The sequence below is a fragment of the Lissotriton helveticus genome, chromosome 8 (assembly GCF_964261635.1).
Source record: "Lissotriton helveticus chromosome 8, aLisHel1.1, whole genome shotgun sequence".
Lineage (NCBI taxonomy): Eukaryota > Metazoa > Chordata > Amphibia > Caudata > Salamandridae > Lissotriton > Lissotriton helveticus.
Genome location: NC_136069.1, coordinates 681,150,900 through 681,172,467, shown reverse-complemented (window position 1 = coordinate 681,172,467; position 21,568 = coordinate 681,150,900). Strand labels below are relative to the sequence as shown.

Genomic DNA, 21,568 nt, shown 5'->3' with positions numbered 1-21,568 from the left:
GTTTGAACCATATATGTTGGAAAAATGATTAATCCAATCGGCTTCAGATATATTAATTTCAAGGTCCTGATTAGATGTGTGAGAAAACACGGGATTATTAATTATAGCCCAAAAAAACACGGGATTATTAATTATAGCCCATGATGCATTAACATTCAGCGGTGTAGGGAAATAAAACACATGATGTATCAAAACACATTCAGAGGTGCAAGCAGAAGTAATTGCGCAAAACCCACGAGCCACAACCTGTAGCAGTCCCTAGGCCCTCTGGCCTTGTTGGGGCTAGGACGCCCTGTGTCACAAGGGTCAGGGGGGCCTAAACGGTGCAGCTGCCCACTAAGTGCTGGGCAGCTGAATCATCACTGATGGGCCAACGCAGATGGGGGAGCCTCACAGGCTCTGGACAACTGATTGTCCCCTCTTGGAGCCTCGCTGGGCTCTCTACACAAATAACTGCCCCATTGCCTCTCTGGGGCTCTACAACAACAATGGTGAGGCTAAGAGCCTCGCTGGGCTCTAACTAACAAATGGGGCGATGAGCCTCTCTGGGCTCTGCACAAAGAGCTGCCCCCCTCGAGCCTTCTCTGGGCTCGCAAATCACCAATGGCCCCCAGGAACCTCAGGGCTCCTAATCAATTGCGGGCTTCGTTGGAGTCCCTCGTGGACTCAGAAGGGGACTGTGCATGTCGGAGCGGCCCGCTGCCTTCCGGGGCCGCTCTGTCACCCCCGGGACGCCTGGAGCCTCTCGGGCTCAAAGAAGGAATGCCCCCGGGGCCCCACTCACCGGCTTCCTCCTGGTGGGCGGGGCTCTCCTCCTCACACGGGAGCCTCGCTCCCTTCAGCACGTCTCCGGCGGTCGCTCTGGGGACACGGCGGGGCTCCTCTCACTCTCCGGGGCTCTCCTGCCCTGGGGAACCTCGCGCCCAGCCTCACTCGCTTCTCTGCGGGGCCGGCCGGTTTCCTGGGTGAGCGCGGGGAAGCCCTCGGGGCTTGGCCAATCCCTGCGCGGCCCAAGGATGATGCAAGGGAATCCCAGCGCCGGGGACCAATCACTGCGCGGCGATTCTTCCCTGGGGCCGCCAATGGCAGCGCGGTCCTGGGGACAGGCCCCCTGACTCCGGGACGTGCTCGGGAATGGCGGCACGTAGCTCCTCAACAAAGTACGAGGCTGGCATACGGCAGAACGCGGCGTGGGCAGCCGTGCCAGGAAACTAAAGCGCTCCCAGGCACTCTAGGCAGATAAAGCGCTCCCCAAGCGCTGTAAGTGAAATACAGCGTTCTTAAGCGCTAGAGGGGAAATACAGCGCTTTCCAAGCGCTATGGCAGACTCAAGCGCTCCCAAGCGCTAGGAGGGGTCAAGAGGGTCCAGAGAAAGCGCTCCCCAGCGCTACTTGCAAGGTCCAGACCCAGCAAAGTTCATTTTGGTAGGCAGGGGGGCAAGGCTGGGCCCAGAGCCAGCTCACTGGGTCTCCAGGCAGGGAGACACTCCAAGTGGCGGTCCTCTGGCCCAGCAGCAGCAGCAGCAGCCCCCCTCAGGATCCTGGAAGAGAACAACCTTCATGGGGACACAGCCCCATTTTTATACTGTAAATCCTTTGTCTAAGGGTGCAGGGTGGGGGAGAAACCAGTCGCAGCTGGTTCTGGAGCACTCTTGATGGCCCAACCACCCATTTCATTCACTGGGGAGGCTAAGGTCGTCAGACACACCACAGGGGGGCGGAGCCAGCATTGTGTGGGGAAAACCCAGCCTATCCAGGACACAGGTACACTTCTCCCACACATCACTCATGCTAATCTCACACTCACCACCGGGCAGACCCATCCAGACTTCCTGGAGCCTGGCATGCCAGCCAGCTCCAGCCAATCACGCTCCAGTATCCTCACTGCACACATACATCAATGTCCAGAAGTAGCACTTCCCTTCTAGACACATACATGCCGCATACACCATCTCGCAGCATTCACTCTCACGAGTTCAGACATACTAAACTCAAGCCTGCACTCCCCACGCATCAGGAACTACCAGGGACACACACATTCCCCATGCATTCCTATGGGAGGGCAGGCCAGCCATACTACACGCACGCACTTTCACTCTGGGACCCAGGGAAAAAGTGCGCCAAGCCAGAAATCATGAACGCCATCAAAGCAAAAAGTGCAGGGGTGAACTAGCCACAAAGGCCCGGGTCCAACAGCTCCAAACTGAGGATGCACGAGGCATACCCCGAAGGCAGAAATATTAAGAACCTGGGAGGCAAGACACGAACTAGAAATGGAAGAAGAGGAGGAAATATTGGGAGGCTAAATAGGTAATAGACCCACTCCCAGATAACTAGACGAGACAACATAGATAATAAAACAGATAGGAAAGAATTTAAAGAACATATCCAGATACAGACATTCCACCCTCGCGCAACCGAACTGAAGACGGCCAAAGACCCCTTTAAAGCTGAACCACAGTAAAATAATCCTCATCGAAAGAAGCAATATAACACAGATTTGGGTGGGGGGCACTGAGGACACACCACCAGCATGTTTAGTTAAAAAAATGACATGGCTGAGTTTGAACATATCCTTACTTGAGGTTTGGGATAACTCCCTAGAGAACACATAGATCAAGGGTACATGTAAATTACTCGAGAACAGCAATGTTTACAGAACAGACTACTATCCACAGAGGTAAAGTTAAAATAAATGTGAACTGTGTTGACTATGTTATAAACACTAATTGCTCTGCGGGTGGTGCAACACCGAATGTACAATATGCCTTCATAGATTGTAATAAAGGGAAAAAACAATAAAGGTATATTACTTTTTTTTAAAGTATATACAAGATCCTGCTTGCCTCATGTCTTAAAAAAAACCTCCAAAAATATTAATGTTGGAGGCCTATAATCTATAGCAGGATGGGGGCTCTCAGCCTCATCATTCTCCATCATCATCAGAGTATTCATATTTTCGGTTTCCTCTCCTTCTTCCTGGGCACCGCCAAGAGGAAGAGTCCAGATTTCTTTGAGACTCTTCCACTTCTTAAGGCAAATGTTTTTGAAGAAGACCTCAAGTTTGTAATCTCTTATCTTTCATTCAATCTACAGCGTCCTCTGGAAGTTGAACATCGGGATACTAGTGGGGAAAGGTTCTACCATTTTCAGAGAGCTTCTAACCCAAAGGTTGCTGTTATTCCAAATATCTAGGCTTGCTAAAGTGAGAAGGATCCTGTCAGCGTCTCAGTACCAAGGTTGATGGGCACAATGTATCTGCAAGCAAAGGGTGAAGCAGAGCTGTCTGAGTCTCTGGTTATCCATCCTCTTTTGGCAAACATAGGGGCATTTTAGCAAAAACCTTGTTAAAATTATTGCCGTTTTAGCGGCAGGTAACTGCAGCTAAAACGGCGATAATGGGCTTGCTAAAATGCGTTATACAATTCCAATAGGAGCCCAGGTTAGATGTGCAGGACATCGAACCTGGGCTTCTATTGGAATTCTATAGCGCATATTAGCAAGCCCATTATCGCCATTTTAGCTGCAGTTTTCTGCCGCTAAAACGGCGATAATTTTAATGAGGTTCTTGCTAATATGCCCCAATGTTGGTAAACATTCTCTGCTGACAGTAGATATTGTGGTGCCAGAACATGTTGGCAAAAAGGTTAGAGGCACCTTCAATTGAGCACATGCTGGACTTACACTATCAATAAGATCCGGGATCTGTTCTGTATACATTTCCCAGTCTTTGGTTTAAGATTTTCAGACTTTGTCATTGTGAGAAACTTCACCTTTTGCATGGCCACACCCATTTTCTTACAGCTTTTTAGACTCTCACGCTTGGCCACTGCTGTCCATTGTATGTGCTCTGACTCCTGAAACATCCAGCAATTTCCTCATCCTTGATTGTCTTACTAAACCTTCTTATAGGAGTACAGTATATGGAGCAGAAAATACACCTGTGGCATAGAAAGTTAAAATGTCACTGGTGGTCTGCAGCACTTATTGGGTCAGATGCATCAAGCAAAAAACCGGTCGCAAAGGGGCAGATTCTCAGAATCTGCCCCTTTGCGACCGGTAGTTTTTGCATTTGGGATGCATCATCCCAAATGCAAAAATCGCAAATAGAGAATTCGCTAAATTGCGATTGTTTGCATTTAAGGAATCTCAAATTGAGATTCCTTAAATGCAATGCATGAAAGTTTCAAAAATAGCGAATTCGCTAATAGGGCACGCAAATTACCACGAAGTACAACTTCATGGTAATTTGCAAAAACTTTGAAAAATGCACTTTTGTGCATATTTCAAAGTTTCATGTTGCGCACACACATGCCCTAAGGGCATGTGTGTGTGCAACATATGTGCATAGATAAAAATCAGGGGTGCAACAGGGTGTCATTTTGACACCCTTGCACCCTTGAAATTGCATGAGCAATTTGCGAGTACCTACTGGTACTCGCTAATTGCTCATGCAATCTCCAATACATTCCTATGGGCCTGTAGGCCCATAGGAATGAATGGGGAGGTATTCATTAATTGCGACTCCCAATTTGTGAGTCGCAATTAAGGAATTCTAAGGAATCGCTATTTTTGTAGTGATTGCTTGATGCATTCCATTTTGCTATTCCTTATTAGCGATTCCTTATTTTTCGCTAATAAGGAATCGCAAAAAGGATGCTTGATGCATCTGGCCCATTGTGCCATCCACTAGTGTGACAAAGGAAACCATAGCTTAAGCCCCGTCATTGTAGCCTGCTGCAGTGTAAAACCTGCAGTGCAACCTGTTAAAATAATGCTTTTAACAGGTAAAGACCTCCCTGTTAAATATTAGTAAATAAAACCCTGTGTATCCCTTGTATCCTGCATGGTAGCGTGTATGGTATTAAAAAGGGTGACATGTAGAAAATGAATATCACCATATTCCTATGGCTACAGGGCCTTAAGATGTATTTTTACAATGGCAAGCCTAGCCAACTTATCTAGAAATGTACAGTACAGTGTAAAATAATAATATTGTATCTTTGGAATGAGACCAGCTAGATAAATAACTAAAGCACCATTTTTAATAGCGAAAAGAAATCCAGCTCAATGGGGAAGTCCGATTTTTAAAAAATGTTAAGGAAAAGTAACATGTAGGAAGATACCCTTTACCCCCTTGAACTGTCAGGAGGCTAATTAGAATTTGCTTCTTCAAGCTACCACCCTGTGCTCAGTCCGGGAAGAGGTATGAAAGAAATGTGAAATTCCCTCGAGAAACTACACAATTGACTGAACTGAATAGGTAGAGATGACTCCTCTACACTCATTATAGTAAGCAGGGTGGGGACTGTTGCCATCCTATTCGTACTACAGTGTCAAATTCTGTCTGACAGGTCTATTAAGCCAAATGTAGCACTCTGGCATACTTGAACGGGAGAAAAGAGGACACAAGGATAATTCTACTGTATCTCCTGTCTGGCAGGTGAAAGACTGTTTTTGTCCTACCAGATATCTGTCTTTGAGATGTTTGTGCATACAGTGCCTGCTTCAATATGGATTATTGTGTTATATGTAGGTGGACACTAATGGTCACTATTGTGCACTCCCCTACACACTCACAACACTCAGAACCCAAGTCTGGCTTTGGAAACTTTTGCCCCATAGGTTACGGTTGGACTTGCAAAAGAGTACCGGATGTACTAAACCAGATGTACTTGGTATCTGTGACCTGTGAGAAGAAACCATTGGTCAGAGAGGTATAAGGAATGTCTTTGGGTATACCTCACCCACAGGTTACTGAACTGTTCAAAGCTGAACCCTCACTCACCCTTTCTTGGAGTACTGCTGGAACTTCAGAAGGATACCAAGTGGACTGTTTTTTCTTATTCTGTTACAGCAAATGGACACTGCAACATAAATAAACAAATTACTCAGGCCCAACAATCCTTTAAACATTCCATCTATGAACTTCCTGTTTCTAGACTTACGTACCCTTTTTTAGACTGGGCTATGCCTCTCTTCTATAGTGTTAAGGATGAGTTTTCTTTTATTTAACACCTTTAAAATACAAATAACATTCATTCAGTGCTAGGCAATTCTAAATAATGAATTGTGCATCTTTCTCTGTAAATTTGCTCATACCCTTTAAACTGGACTCAGCCACTTGGTCGTTGTCTTGTTTTATGCCAATGTAAATTAACTGAGAGCTAACTTGACTGCTTATATAACACCTAAGCAAGTCTTTAGCGAGAGCTACATTTTTGGATAACTGAACCATCTCTCTTTTCGTTTACAGGAACTCAGGAAAGGTTGTATGCCTGGTTAGCACCAGAATTCCTGTTTAGTATATTTGAAAATGAAACAGAATTACTTTCACACAATTGAAAACTAAACTCTCTTCTTTCTGTCTTTTTTTAGATGCCAAGTACTGCTGAGAGCTTGGGCTGACTCAAGACTTACTGGTGAGTCATTATTCAGCAATGTTCATCTCACTATGACAGGATGCTCCGAGAATGACTGAAAGGTCAAACTGAGTCATGGACCATGAACTCAGGATTCTGAAAGTATTTAATTCTGCCTGATGTGTAGATTATTCTAAACTACCACTGTAAACAATACAAAATCATTTTTCTACACCCACTCTAAACGCCAGTGACACAGAAGCTGCGCCTTGTCCAACGGCTTCGGTGAAGTGCTAACAGCTGCAGGGGAGCTCGCGCCAAGAGAGATGCTCAGGGTCTCGTGCTCAAAGCCGCGCTTTCAGCCATCTTAGTGGAGCGCAAGTGAATAAGCTCAGTCCAGGATTGATAGTGTCTTTATCTGCCAGAAGTAGTGATGGCGCCCACTATTCTAGTCTCCTGCAGTCTCCTGGTTCGATTCCTGACACTACCACTGAAATCTGAGTAGTAGTAGTGGATCTCGGCCTAGTCTCCCTTTTGAATTCATCAACCAGTGGCAAAAGTGAGAACGGATCGGAGCAAAGTACAGTGGGTTCCAACGGAATTGCACAGCTAGAGCGATCGCTGATTGAAATAGCAGCTCTAAAGGTAATCTCTGGGGGAAGGTCTGCATTCGACTTGGATGAGGGTTAACTAGAAATCAGAGGCTTTTCATTAGTACTCTATTTGTTTAATAAAGGAGATACTTTGGGGCATATTACCAACAACTAGCAATTATTATCGCTATGTTGGCTTAGCGGCAATAATTTTATCACCATGTAGCGATGATTTTTATCGCTTAGGAGCCTTGATATTATCAAGGATCATCTCCTAAGCGATAAAAATCGGCCGAAATGCATGAATATCGCTGAAAAGTCAGCAATATTCATGCATTACCGAGCAAATGCTCTTAGCCATGTTATCCACCTCCCATTGGATAACATGGCTAAGAACTGCTCAGGGCAGGTGTTAGCTTTTGGAGATATTCGCGCTTAGCGCGAATATCTCCAAAAGTTGGTAATAGGAGATAGCGATGTTAGCGACTGTTTCCAGTCGCTAACATCTTGGCACACCCACTTTGCATGTCATTAGTGATAAATTTCTCTGACATGCAAAGCGTGGCCCAAGATGGTCACTATCTCCTACTAGCTGCCGCTAACTGGTGTTAGCGACAGCTAGGCAATAGGGAGATCATTTAACTCTGCTTTCTTGGCTTTTAAAGCCAAAAAAGCGGAGATAAATCCCTTGATAATATGCCCCTTTGTTTTTTGTTTGTTTAATGTCTAATGGTTTTGGGCTTCAGGATGAAGTATCAGTTCTAATTCTTCCATAAGATTGTCAATATCTTGCAGTGTACACCTATTTGAAGATGAACCTGGAGATTTCTTATTAGTAGGCTCACTTGTGTGCTTTTCAATCCACTTTCTTTTCCCCATCACTTCTATCTAGTTTAACTTAACCCCTTCTAGTAGTAATACTATTGAAAGAGTTATGCCTTAAGGCAAGACCTCTGAATTCCTGGTCAGAATCACTGCTCTCCCCCGCGCAACTCCATCAGGCCCTCCTCCACCCGCAGGCTCCTGCTTGCGCCTCATCCCTGGTGGTCTAATGGAAGAGCAGATTGCTCTTCTGCTATTCCGCTCTGCTCTGTGCCCTCTTTGCCTTCTTGTTTCTTTTTGTTCCTCTTAGCCCCTTTTTGTCTTTCCTGTTTTTTGCCTCTCTTTGTCTTTCCTGCTCTCTTCTCTTTGCCTCTTTTTGTCTCATTTTTTGCTTCTTATCCTTTGCCTTTTTTCTCCTTTTGCTTCTTTTTCTTTTACCCTTTCTCTTATATTGACTCTTTTTCCTTCCTCTATCCCCACGCCCCCCATTGCTGCTGCCTCCATGGACTTTTACCCCGAGCGTGTCACTTCCATCTCCCAGCTGATCACCCTGGGACCCCTATTTAATGGCGGCCGCTGTGCCGCCATGAGCAGCAGGCACGCTGCAGGCACGCCAAAGGCAGACCCATCTGCGTCTGTCTGCAATCCAACCGCGACTAGCAGCAGGGACCCTGGTCCTCCAACAGCCCACTGCTACCACCTTAGCACTCTCCATGCTCTAAACCCTGAAGGCAACAACAACTGCCAGATCTTGATGCAGAGCAACACCTGAAGCCCGATCTACTGCCAACACTGTCACCGCACCTTCACTCTCCTCTGGACCCATACAGCAACACGAAACCCACCGGATGCCAGCGCACACAAACGTCTGAAATGCATCCTCCTCAAAGTACGCTCCCTACACCTACAAGCTAAAGAAATCTGGGACCTCCCCAACACACAAAAGCACCGATTGACAGTGTGCCAGTGATTGTCCTGAGGCGGAAAGCCGGGAATTGTGTGCTTGTGTGGTAGTTTGAATAGTGTATTTTAAAATTTGCACTTTTATTTTCCTTTTCGTCACAAACCTTGTTTTTAAAACCTGTGACAGTCGCAAAATTGATTATAATTATTGCGCAGCACTGACCTGCCTCTCTTTTGACCGGCCACCCGGTTCCCACTCTCTTAGCCCCATCGCAGACGATTAGGTGCTGCCTGGGGTTCTGTCCTGCAGCGCCCACCATCTCGGGTGAGGAGCATGCGAGCGGACTAGTGCTCGGCCCCTCCCGCCCTGGTAGCTATAAAAACACCTCCCCGATCGGCTCGGATGCCGATTCTAGGAGTACCGATGGACAGAGCGGTGCTTCCCCTTTCCCTGAGCCGTGGCCAGGTGGGGTAAGGTCCAAACCTCTTACAAGTGGGTGCATTCCGTACTACTTGGGAAGAGTGAAGGAAACGATATGAACACCTAGCAATGTCAGGTGATTTCTGTATCTACTTATGATTTTGAGCACTTTTTTTCATCATCACCATTTGCAGTAGCTATCAATATATTTGGTCCTGAAGAAAGCAATGACGAACTGGTAATTAATTGCTGAAACATGTCGACCTTATGAAACATCTGGGCAGTCCACATTATAGTGACTGTCATTGACTACTTTTTAAACATTGGACGAGTGGGTAGCACCTTAATAAAATTATTAGTACCCCCATCCAGTTTTATTATCACTTTTGTTTATTTTCACACCTTTTGTGCACTGCAGCGTCAGTCCCCCTTTTTTGTCATGTGTGCTAAGATCCTCAAGACTGAGTAGCAAGACCACAGTAAGACCTATCTGATCGGCGGAGGAGTCCCCTATCTACATCTGGACCCTCTACCGTGAAAGTCGAGTGGCTCTCCCAGTGGTGGTCTTGATGGAACCCCAAATGATGAAGGGCGGTTCCGTGTGGTGACTGATGGGCATCCTTTCCTGACCACTGTAGGGATGACCCTGGATAGATACACACACGTTTAGGTTATTTTGGTTTCCTTTTTAGGTCACATTGTGCGTACACTTTAGTTTGCTAGACCCTCTGATATATTTGTTGTTGTAAGCTATAAAAACACCACTTCTCACGAAGCGTCGATTGATAGTGTGCCCGTGATTGTCCTGAAGCGGAAAGCCGGGACTTGTGTGCTTGTGTGGGAGTTTGGATCGTGTATTTTAAAATTTGCACTTTTATTTTCCTTTTCGTCACAAACCTTGTTTTTAAAACCTGTGACAGTTGCAAAATTGATTATAATTATTGCGCAGCACTGACCTGCCTCTCCTTTGACCGACCACCCGGTTCCCGCTCTCTTAGCCCCATCGCAGACGATTAGGTGCTGCCTGGGGTTCTGTCCTGTAGCGCCCACCATCTTGGGTGAGGAGCAGGCGAGCGGACTAGTGCTCGACCCCTCCCACCCTGGTAGCTATAAAATGATTTGCCCTCCTAGGGAGCGCAGCGGGCGCGACGGAGGCGCGCCAAAGGCAAGCCCTTCTGCGCCCGTCCGCGTCAGGCCGGGCCCAGGGGCTAGCGGTGCTGGACGATCCCTTTCCTACTCTGTTGACACTCTCAGAGAGTTACAAACCTGGCACCCGCCACTTCCCCCTGGCACAGCCGAGCGTATCAATTCCGCTGGCATTTCTCGCAGGATGCTCAGGTCCCCTCATAGTTACAAGTGTGAAGCGACCCCGGTAAGGAGCAAGACATCTCTCCGTGTGATGTACCTCAACACACGCTCCATGATAAAGCATCAATCTGATATTTTTATCCTCCTCACTACTGAAAAACCAGACGTGCTGCTGTGAGAAGTTGGCCTGATATATGATGTTTCCAATTCTGGAACCACCTTGTATCAGTCCAAGCTATCCCTTATGGTGTCTGGTTGTAAGTCAACCTTGTAGACAAGCTATCTTAATGGTAGCATAGACTAAGCAGCCTTAAACTTAAAGGCTTAACTCAAGAGGTCATGTTAAGCAAGCTGTTTTACCAATCACAGTCCTGTAATATCAAATGAAAGGACACCACACAAGTATATATTATAAAAATATATGTATTTATTAGTTAAAATAATCCCCAGTATTCTTTATGAACAAAGGGGCACAAGCGTTAAATCAAAAGCACAGTATAACATACAAAGTTGCACAATTATGGATGAGGGCGGGTGGCCACTCAAACCATATATTAAGAAAGTGGTATAAGAGATACCAATCGAACAGTGGTTAGGCCTAGGGCCTAGGGAATCACTGGGAGCAGTCGGGACAAGCAATGCTGAAGTCGGGAAAAGCCCGCGGGATTCGGGTGCAGTGCTTAAAGCACACGCATGCACCAATGCAAGTCAATGGTGCGTAAAAGTTACACAAATAGAGTTTAAGGATACTTCCGCTGAACCTAGAAGGACAAAACTTTAGACACAGACCCTAGAGGTGTGTACCAGTGTGGGAACACCGGCGTTGCAATGTTACCTCACCCACAGGAAGCGGGTGCATAGGGTCGAAGTGGCGTCGGGTTTCGTCGTGCAGGTTCTGGGCGCTTGGAGCTGAAGATGCTGCAGGCGATGTGAAAGAGAAGTGTCCGGTGGATCCAAGGGTGGATCCGGATAGAAAAGTACCTGAAAGCAGAGGGGACAGAGTCTGGGTCACTCAGCAGTGACCAGGGTGGAACCAGGACGGAACCAGGCAATGTCAGGCGCAATCAGGTGGTTAATGAGGAGCTTCTCTCCGCTGTCACGTGGGCTCTGGGGCATCTGCGACGTCCAGGAGCGGGTCACGATCTGTCCCACAAAGGCTCTCGCCATTGGCGCTGTCGGCTTCCAGATTGGAGCAAACAACACTTGGCAAAAGCAATCCACGCGGAACTGGGAGATTGCTTCTCACTCGGACCAGGAAGGCCAGAGTGGGGGCTCCTTTTCAGGGGAGCTGGTGCAAATCTTGAGCAACCAGAATCACAAGTTGTATATCAGTTTTCGTTGGCACAGGGGCCACAAGCCAGCTGGCAAGTGACCGGACCAACGCATTGAGCCAAAAGAAGCAGAAGGGCCCCACGCAGCACTCGTCGAGTGTGGAGGGCTGAACTTCGGTGCAAGAGTGGCTCAGGGTTGGGGCTTCTTAAACCCCGGTGTACAGCTTCGAAGGTCACTCGTGGGTTGCACGGTCAGCGTCTCGTGGTCTTTTCAAGATGGCGTGCCCCACGCTTCTGGTCGCCTCCACATGTCTCAGCTCTGCAGGGACTGTGGATCGGGCAGTTAGAAGACAGGCAAGCTTGATCTCGTCGATCTCTGTTGCTCGAGTTCCGGCAGGAACTGCAACAAAGCAGATGTCGAGGTGCTGGATGGTGCCTGTTTGCACAGGGTGGTCACTCCTTGACCACAAGGGAGATCCTTCAGTCTTCTACGTTGAGTAGGATGTCGAAGGGTCCAGAGTTTCATTTCTTATGTTTCATCAGGATAATCTGAAGTGCATTTGCACTGCTCCCACTCTTATTCGAATCTGGGGGGCTGGATTACCTGCTAGGTCCCCTCCTATGGGTGGGACCCAGGAAGGTGGTGGGTACACCCCTTTCCTTTGATCCAGGCCGCGCTGGGAATGGGGCTGGTGTGCCCCAGAACCTGTTTGACCGGATTATGCAAGGGGGAGCCTTGTGCTCCCCATGCAGTGTCTGGTTTCTTTCAAACCTCCCTGCTACAATCCACTATCTCCTGTCTGGGGTGGTGTGACACCTCCCTGCGACAGGAAACCCTTTGTTCAGGCCCCCTTGGCTGAGTTTCGGTCAGCTTCAGGGGGTCAGACTTGTGTCTGTGGCAGAAGCATCCATTTTGTGGATCTGAGGATCTTTTAAAAATCAACCGCATTACAGCCAAGTAACATGTCTTCTCCCTCTAGAGGGGTGGAATGCTATCCCCGTCGCCAGAACTGGCGAGGGGATAGTATTCCAAATAGTATGACACCTTACACGACATGTTTTGATAAAGCCAAACCAAAGTTGCTATATAACCGCGAGGATTATAATGCACTTAATAGTATATGGTATGGCATTATCCTGGAACAGCTTAGGGAGTTGTTCCCGACAGCTGCAGACAGGCTCAGCTCATGCTAGAGCTCCATCTCACATTAAACCACGCACTCTGCCTCCAGGATTGATGAGGCCTTCCATAGGAGTGGCTCACAGGTTTATATGTGTCCAGATATAGGTTTAGATATAGGTATACTATACCTAAGCAAGGGGTGATTACACCATCTTGCCCCAGCAGAGGGATCAGCCAGTTGTGTCAATTTAAGAACCAGCCAGGGGTGGCAAAAGATATGCTGCAGCCCCTGGTTGGCCTTGGTGGTACCTATGCCCTGAGCACCTATAGTGCATGGTACAGGGGCTGACAAGGAGTCCATTTCCAATTGTGGTATGTACCTAGGGTACATGGAATCCATTTTACAGAGAGAGCAGATAGCCTGGGGCCTGATTAGCAGGGAACCAGGCCAACTAAGTCAAAAACCAGCTAAACACAAGGCAAAACAATCTGGGGTAACCATAGTCTGGTAGCCACCTTCCTACATACCCCCCCCCAAACGAAAGGAGATAAGGCTATCCTTGGCCAGGTAAGCCTATATTGCCTGAGTGGCCATATAAGGAAGTACCTGCACTAGCATGGGTACCCCCTGTCTCATGGTCCACTAAGCAGTCCCTCACCCTTGGGGTATTAGAGGGTCTCCACCATAGGGAATCACTACCTTGGGTGTGTTTATGCAAAGTTAAAGGCTGGTTTGGATATGGAGTATTGAAGTGAGGCTCCACTAATTTAGGGCTCAACTTCCTCCAATTATCTTCCACCATGTGTGCCTTTCTTTCTTCAACTGAGTTGCACTGTGCTCTCAGGGTCAACCTCTGGCTACCTAAAGCTGGAGGCTGGGTCCCTCTGTTTGGCTTGCTGGAGGGACAGTTCAGGTTTGGGCCCTCTGGGTCCCAGGTTTGGCTGTGCCCAACAGAATCCATCTGTGGGAGGTCCCTAACTGTTTTTAAGGGGGCTCCCTCAGGAGTTTTTAAAGTTTTCACCTCACTAGGGCTACTAGTTTTGGTGCCCCTAATCTGTTGATGGGGGTGCTTTATTTGACAGGGGGCCCTCTGGGTCTCACTGTCCTTCTTGTCCTCTGCAGCCCTGGGCTGACTAAGGCAAGGTAGAGAGGGGCAGGTTACCTGCTCCAGACTGGGTCCCACCTGAGAAGGGTCCACTGACATCAGAGGCTCTGTCAGGCTAGGCCCAACCACCTCTGGGGCAGTTCCTTCATCAGGGGTAAGATCAGTTCCCTAAGGAGGTTGATCCTTTCCTAAAGTCTGGTGAGGGGGAGATTTCTCGTCCTCCTCTGTGCTCTCAGTTTGTGTGGAGTTATCCATCATTTCAGGCTTCACAACACACATATCAGTTTGAGTTTGGGCTGTGGCCATCACAGCCCCACCAACCTTTTCAGGAGGGGACTCCGTTTGGGTTTCTGCTGTTATCATAACAGCTTTGCTATTCTGTTCAGGAAGAGCTTCTGCTAAAGATGGGGCAGAGAGTTGCTCAGCCCTACCAACCTTTTCTGGAAGGACATCTTGAATTGGGGCTGTAGCCATTACAGCCCCACTAACCTTTCCATTGGAATTTACCATTCTAGAATGGGTTTCCTGTTCAACCTCAGCCCAGGCTGAGATTTCTAAATCATTACCAAGTAGGCAGTCTACAGGCAAGTTTGGTGACACTGCCACTCTCTTTGGGCCAGTGACACCCCCCCCCCCAACTGAGACTTACTACTGCCATGGGATGATTTGTTTGGATGCCATCAATGTTTGTTACCTGGTATGTGGCCCCAGGTAAAAGTTGCTTAGAGGGGACTATACAATCAGCCACCATGGTGATGCTAGCCCCTGTGTCTCTAAAAGCTTTAACTTTCAAACCATTGATGATGGGTTCTTGTCTATATTTGCTCAAGGTATTTGGGCAATCAGAGAAGTTGGCAAACCCCATGCCAGTCTCATAAACAAGATTATTTGGTGATGGGGACCTGGATAGGCCAGGGTCCACCTGGGCTCCAAAAATAAACCCACCCAGATTCCTGGGTGTGCTCCCACTTCCTGGGGGATTACTGCAGACAGTAACAGGAGGTGTTGGAACTGGCTTTGGAGGTATATTCTCTTTATTGCCAATATTGGGACAACAGTTGTCTGTTTTGTAATGTCCAACCTGTTTACAGACATGACAATAAGGCTTTTTCTGAGTTGAACAAGTGTCTTGGGACCCACCCCCATTCTTGGAGTTTTGGGGCCCTGGGAAGTCTTTTCCTTACTTTTACCCCCCCCCCCTTTTCTTGAGGCTTGGTAGACTCCTTCTTCTGGTTACTGTCCTGATTCTTAGGCCTAATCCTGGTTCTGACCCATTTATCTGCCCTCTTTCCCAATTCTTGGGGAGAGGTCAAATCTGAGTCCACCAGGTGCTGGTGTAAGAGCTGGTTCTGACAATTACTAAGGATCTGCTCTCTCATTATAAGATTGTACAATCCTGTATAGTCTGAGACTTTACTTCCCTGCAGCCAACCCTCCAGAGCCTTAGTGGCACAATCAACAAAATCAGTCCAGTCCTGAGTCTGTGCTTTTTGGGTGTCTCTGAACAGCAACCTGTATTGCTCAGTGGTTAGGCCAAACCCTTCAATGAGAGCACTCTTCAGGACAGAGTAGTTTTTGGCATCCTCAGGTCTAACTGTGAGGAGCCTATCCCTCCCTTTCTCAGAAAAGGAGTACCATAAAATTGCAGCCCACTGATCCTGAGGAACCTGCTGTACCATGCAGGCTCTCTCAAGTGCAGTCATCCATTTGTAGATGTCATCCCCTTCCTTGTAGGGGGGCACAATTTTTGTCAGGTTTCTATTATCATAGCTCCTGTCTTTCTCTCTAGGAATTATGCTGCCACCAGTGGCATCTAAGCCACACAATTTCTGCTCTCTTGCCAAGGCAAGTCTAGCTTGAGCCAGGGCTACCTCCTCCCTCTCTATCTGGAGTTTGACAGCCCTCATCCTGGCTCTATGTTCTATCTTCTGAGAGGAAGTCATCCCTCTATGAGATTCTCTTGAGGCACTATGAGTGTCCCCTGATGGAGATCTCACTCTTCTGTTTCCTGGGAGAATTATATTTTGGGATCTGGGGAGGTGCTGGCCCTCTCCATTCCCCAGTAGGTTTAAGTTGGCCTGGTTAAGCCTGGCAACTATAACCTGGCTACCCCTCTGATCCTGATCTTCAAGATCCTCTACATCTGACCCATCCTCCTCTTCTTCCTCCTCTTCTTCTTCCTCCTCTGGAGTGGGATCAGTTACAGGGGGGTTCACTCCATCTCCTGAATCTAGGGGAGCTGCACTCGCCTTAGCTAAGACATCCTGTTCTAGAATGGCTATCAGGGTTGGAATGGTGGGACCTCTGCCCCTTTTTAGCCCTCTTGATATGCACAAGGCACACAAGTCTTTGTGGCTAAGTTTGTCATAGCTGGAAGTTGCCTGGGTAAGGTCAACTGTCACAGGTAGAGAGCTTGGAGCTTCACCTGTGCCAGACATGACTGCTAGTGAGGTGTAAGTGGTGCACTTACCTACACTAAGTGTTTTCCTACTGTACCTTGCTAGTGAGTTGTAGTCAGGGTGTGCTAATCCCTTTAATCTACAACTGCTAAGTTCAGTAGAACTTAATATGCTAAGCTTTTGATTTATATGTACCTAAGGTACTTGATGTGATCTTTCAATTTGATAAAACAATTGCAATGGTAAAACAACAGCAAGCTCAAATCCCACCGCTGCCACCAATGTGAGAAGTTTGCCTGATATATGATGTTCCCAATTCTGGACCCACCATGTATCAGTCCAAGCTATTCCTTATGGTGTCTGGTTGTAAGTCAACCTTGTAGACAAGCTATCTTAATGGTAGCATAGACTAAGCAGCCTTAAAGGCTTAACTCAAGAGGTTGTGTTAAGCGAGCTGTTTTACCAATCACAGTCCTGTAATATCAAATGAAAGGACACCACACAAGTATATATTATAAAAATATATGTATTTATTACTTAAAATAATCCCCAGTATTCTTTATGAACAAAGGGGCACAAGCGTTAAATCAAAAGCACAGTATAACATACAAAGTTGCACAATTATGTATGAGGGCGGGTGGCCACTCAAACCATATATTAAGAAAGTGGTATAAGAGATACCAATCGAACAGTGGTTAGGCCTAGGGCCTAGGGAATCGCTGGGAGCAGTCGGGACAAGCAATGCTGAAGTCGGGAAAAGCCCGCGGGATTCGGGTGCAGTGCTTAAAGCACACGCATGCACCAATGCAAGTCAATGGTGCGTAAAAGTTACACAAATAGAGTTTAAGGATACTTCCGCTGAACCTAGATGGACAAAACTTTAGACACAGACCCTAGAGGTGAGTACCAGTGTGAGAACACTGGCGTTGCAATGTTACCTCACCCACAGGAAGCGGGTGCATAGGGTCGAAGTGGCGTCGGGTTTCGTCGTACAGGTTCTGGGCGCTTGGAGCTGAAGATGCTGCAGGCGATGTGAAAGAGAAGTGTCCGGTGGGATCCAAGGGTGGATCCGGATAGAAAAGTACCTGAAAGCAGAGGGGACAGAGTCTGGGTCACTCAGCAGTGACCAGGGTGGAACCAGGACGGAACCAGGCAATGTCGGGCGCAATCAGGTGGTTGTCGAGGAGCTTCTCTCCGCTGTCACGTGGGCTCTGGGGCATCTGCAATGTCCAGGAGTGGGTCACAATCTGTCCCACAAAAGCCTCTCACCGTCGGCCCTGTCGGCTTCCAGATTGGAGCAAACAACACTTGGCAAAAGCAATCCACGCGGAACTGGGAGATTGCTTCTCACTCAGACCAGGAATGTTAGAGTGGGGGCTCCTTTTCAGGGGAGCTGGTGCAAATCTGGAGCAACCAGAATCACAAGTCGTATTTTGGTTTTCGTCGGCACAAGGGCCACAAGCCAGCTGGCAAGTGACCAAACCAACGCGTTGAGCCAAAAGAAGCAGAAGGGCCCCACGCAGCACTCGTCGAGTGTGGAGGGCTGAACTTCGTTGCAAGAGTGGCTCAGAGTTGGGGCTTCTCAAACTCCGTTGTACAGCTTCGAGAGTCGCTCGTGGGCTGCACGGTCAGCGTCTCGTGGTCTTTTCAAGATGACGTGCCCCACGCTTCCAGTCGCCTCCACGGGTCTCAGCTCTGCAGGGACTGTGGATCGGGCAGTTAGAAGGCAGGCAAGCTTGATCTCGTTGATCTCTGTCACTCGAGTTCCGGCAGGAACTGCAACAAAGCAGACATCGAGGTGCTGGATGGTGCCTGTTTGCACAGGGTGGTCACTCCTTGACCACAAGGGAGATTCTTCAGTCTTCTACGTTGAGTAGGATGTCAAAGGGTCCAGAGTTTCGTTTCTTATGTTTCATCAGGAAAATCTGAAGTGCATTGGCACTGCTCCCACTCTTATTCGAATCTGGGGGGCTGTATTACCTGCTAGGTCCCCTCCTATGGGTGGGACCCAGGAAGGGGGTGGGTACACCCCTTTCCTTTGATCCAGGCCGCGCTGGGACTGGGGCTGGTGTGCCCCAGAACCGGTTTGACCAGATTATGCAAGTGGCAGCCTTGTGCTCCCCATGCAGTGTCTGGTTTCTTTCAAACCTGCCTGCTACAATCCACTATCTCATGTCTGGGGTGGTGTGACAGCTCCCTGCGACAGGAAACCCTTTGTCCAGGCCCCCTTGGCTGAGTTTCGGTCAGCTTCAGGGGGTCAGACTTGTGTCTGTGGCAGAAGCATCCATTTTGTGGATCTGAGGCTCTTTTAAAAATCAACCGCATTACAGCAAAGTAACATGTCTTCTCCCTCTAGAAGGGTGGAATGCTATCCCCGTCGCCAGAACTGGCGAGGGGATAGTATTCCAAATCGTATGACACCTTACACAACATGTTTTGATAAAGCCAAACCAAAGTTGCTATATAACCGCGAGGATTATAATGCACTTAATAGTATATGGTATGGCATTATCCTGGAACAGCTTAGGGAGTTGTTCCCGACAGCTGCAGACAGGCTCAGCTCATGCGAGAGCTCCATCTCACATTAAACCATGCACTCTGCCTCCAGGATTGATGAGGCCTTCCATAGGAGTGGCTCACAGGTTTATATGTGTCCAGATATAGGTTTAGATATAGGTATACTATACCTAAGCAAGGGGTGATTACACCATCTTGCCCCAGCTGAGTGATCAGCCAGTTGTGTCAATTTAAGAACCAGCCAGGGGTGGCAAAAGATATGCTGCAGCCCCTGGTAGGCCTTGGTGGCACCTATGCCCTGAGCACCTATAGTGCATGGTACAGGGGCTGACAAGGAGTCCATTTCCAATTGTGGTATGTACCTAGGGTACATGGAATCCATTTTACAGAGAGAGCAGATAGCCTGGGGCCCTGCTTAGCAGGGAACCAGGCCAACTAAGTCAAAAACCAGCTAAACACAAGGCAAAAATATCTGGGGTAACCATAGTCAGGTAGCCACCTTCCTACAGCTGCTAATTACGGAAACCTGGCTCACTGCAGACTCCCGCCCAGACATCCTGGCGGCCCACCCCCAGATTATTGCATCCTCAACGTTAACTGCCATCAGGCCGTCCTGGGGGTGGGATGGCAGCCATTATACAGAAACAATTTAAATTCATTGCCATGACCTCCTTTGTTCTCCCAGAGGTAGACAACCTGGCCATTAGTCTGGAAACGGTGGCTGGCGCCCTCACGCTTATACTCATATATCGGCCCCCTCAATCCATGCCCTTGTTCCCTATCTCTCTGAGTGAACAGCTGGCAAATCTAATGATACATCACACCAAAATCTCTCTTTTTGGCGATCTCAACTACTGGTTTAACGATGATAAAGCTGGCCCTCACGCTACGGAATTATTCAAAGCTCTGACCAGTCTCAACCTGGTCCAACAAATCTCCACTCCCATCCATATCAAGGGTCATACTCTTGACCACATCTGGACCCACGACCTAGTATTATCCTGCCCAGTCATTTCCCCCTTCATTTGGTCGGATCACCACCTTATTGACACCACCATTACAGTCAGTGGCAGGGTCAAGGCCCCTATCCTGGCAGGTGGGCTATCGCGCAAATGGAGCGCTTATGACTTCCAAGGTTTCCTTGCTTTTCTGGCTAATACTCGACCCACCACCGACATTGACGCTGGTATCGAGTCAATGGAAGGGGACACCACCAATTTGCTGCAGACGGCCAGCGACCAGTTTGCCCGTCTCACTAAATTTCCCCGCACCAGACATAGCAACTCGCAAAGATGGTTTTCCAACGCCCTTAAAGCACAGAAACTGAAGCTGCGCCAGTTGGAACGGATTTGGAGACGTAATTACTCCGACACCGACGGAATACTCTTTGTCGCAGCCCGTAAAGACTACAAAAGTGCGATCTCTCGGGCCAAATCCACACACGTCTCAGACAGAATTCTTCTTACCCATAACAGTTCTGAAGAAATTTTCAAAATTATGAATGAGCTCACCACGGACGATAGAACCCTTCCCACTCAGGCCCCAACACAGGAGACATGTAACGCTCTGAACACCTTCTTCATTGATAAAATAGCCGACATCAAGAACTCTATCCCTCCTCTTCCCCTGGCAAGGCCACGGGACTCCTCTCCAACTAACCAACTGTCCCTTACCCATTTTCCCGCCCTCAACTCCTGCACTCTGACCGAGCTCTCGGCCCGCATCAAGTCAGGCTCCCCCAATGACTGTTGCCCTCCCTCTGTTCTCCGGGACGTTTGCCTTACTTTACCGGAATGCACTCTACCCTTGCTGAATGCCTCTCTCAGCATTAGCATGGTCCCTAGCTCCTTAACGGAGGCCATTTTAGTGCCCTTGTTGAAGAAACCAGGAGCGAACCCTGCAAATCTCTCCAACTATCGCCCTATCTCCCTCCTGCCCTACCTGTCCAAGCTCCTTGAGGCCCACGTTACTCACTGCCTCTCAAACTTCATCGAGAGCTCCTGCTATCTCAAACCCAACCAAGCGGGCTTCAGGCCGGCTCATTCCACCAAGACCGTCATCCTGGCAGTACTGGACGCCCTGAGGGGGAACGCAGACAGGGGGATACCTCAGGCACTGGTGCTACTGGATCTGTCATCTGCCTTCGACACGGTGGACCATAACATCCTTCTCCACTGTGTCGGACAGGCCGACATCCAGGGCCCTGCCTTCGAGTGGATCGGTTCTTTCCTCTCGGGCAGATCTCAAGCAGTCCGTCTTGGCCCCTTCATGGCGACCAAGGCACCTAGGACGTGCGGAGTCCCTCAGGGCTCCTCCCTTTCACCCTTACTTTTCAATTTATACCTCCGGTCACTGATCCACTCGTTAAAGAGGTGGGATTTCACGGTGTTCAACTACGCCGACGACTTACGGATCATCTTCCCTCTTGATTCCCCTGATGCCGCAGATAGCTTTCAAGCAGTAATGCTCCACATACAGCAGTGGATGAACCAACACCAACTAAAGCTAAACCCAGGAAAAATGGAGCTTATCCTACCTGGAAACAGCTCCGCACACTGGGGCCCCCAGTTTTGGCCTAAGGAGCTGGGCCTTTCCCCTGCCCCAGTAAGCACAGTGAGGAGCCTAGGGGTGGTCATCGACGTGGAGCTTTCCCTTCAGGCTCAAGTGGGGGCCGTGATCTCATCCAGCATGATCCAACTGCGCAAAATTCGCAAAATCGCCCACTTACTCTCGCACGCGGCGCT

The 21,568-nt window shown here is 48.4% G+C and overlaps 1 long non-coding RNA gene across 2 annotated transcripts in view; it reads right to left on the bottom strand.

The window, feature by feature from the left end:
• Nucleotides 1–21,568, bottom strand: part of LOC144771750 (uncharacterized) — a 194,157-nt gene that overhangs the window by 160,041 nt on the left and 12,548 nt on the right. For both annotated transcript variants that reach the window (XR_013599465.1, XR_013599464.1), the window contains exon 3: nucleotides 5,788–5,866. This is a non-coding gene — a long non-coding RNA (uncharacterized LOC144771750). The remainder of the gene's footprint in view (nucleotides 1–5,787; nucleotides 5,867–21,568) is intronic.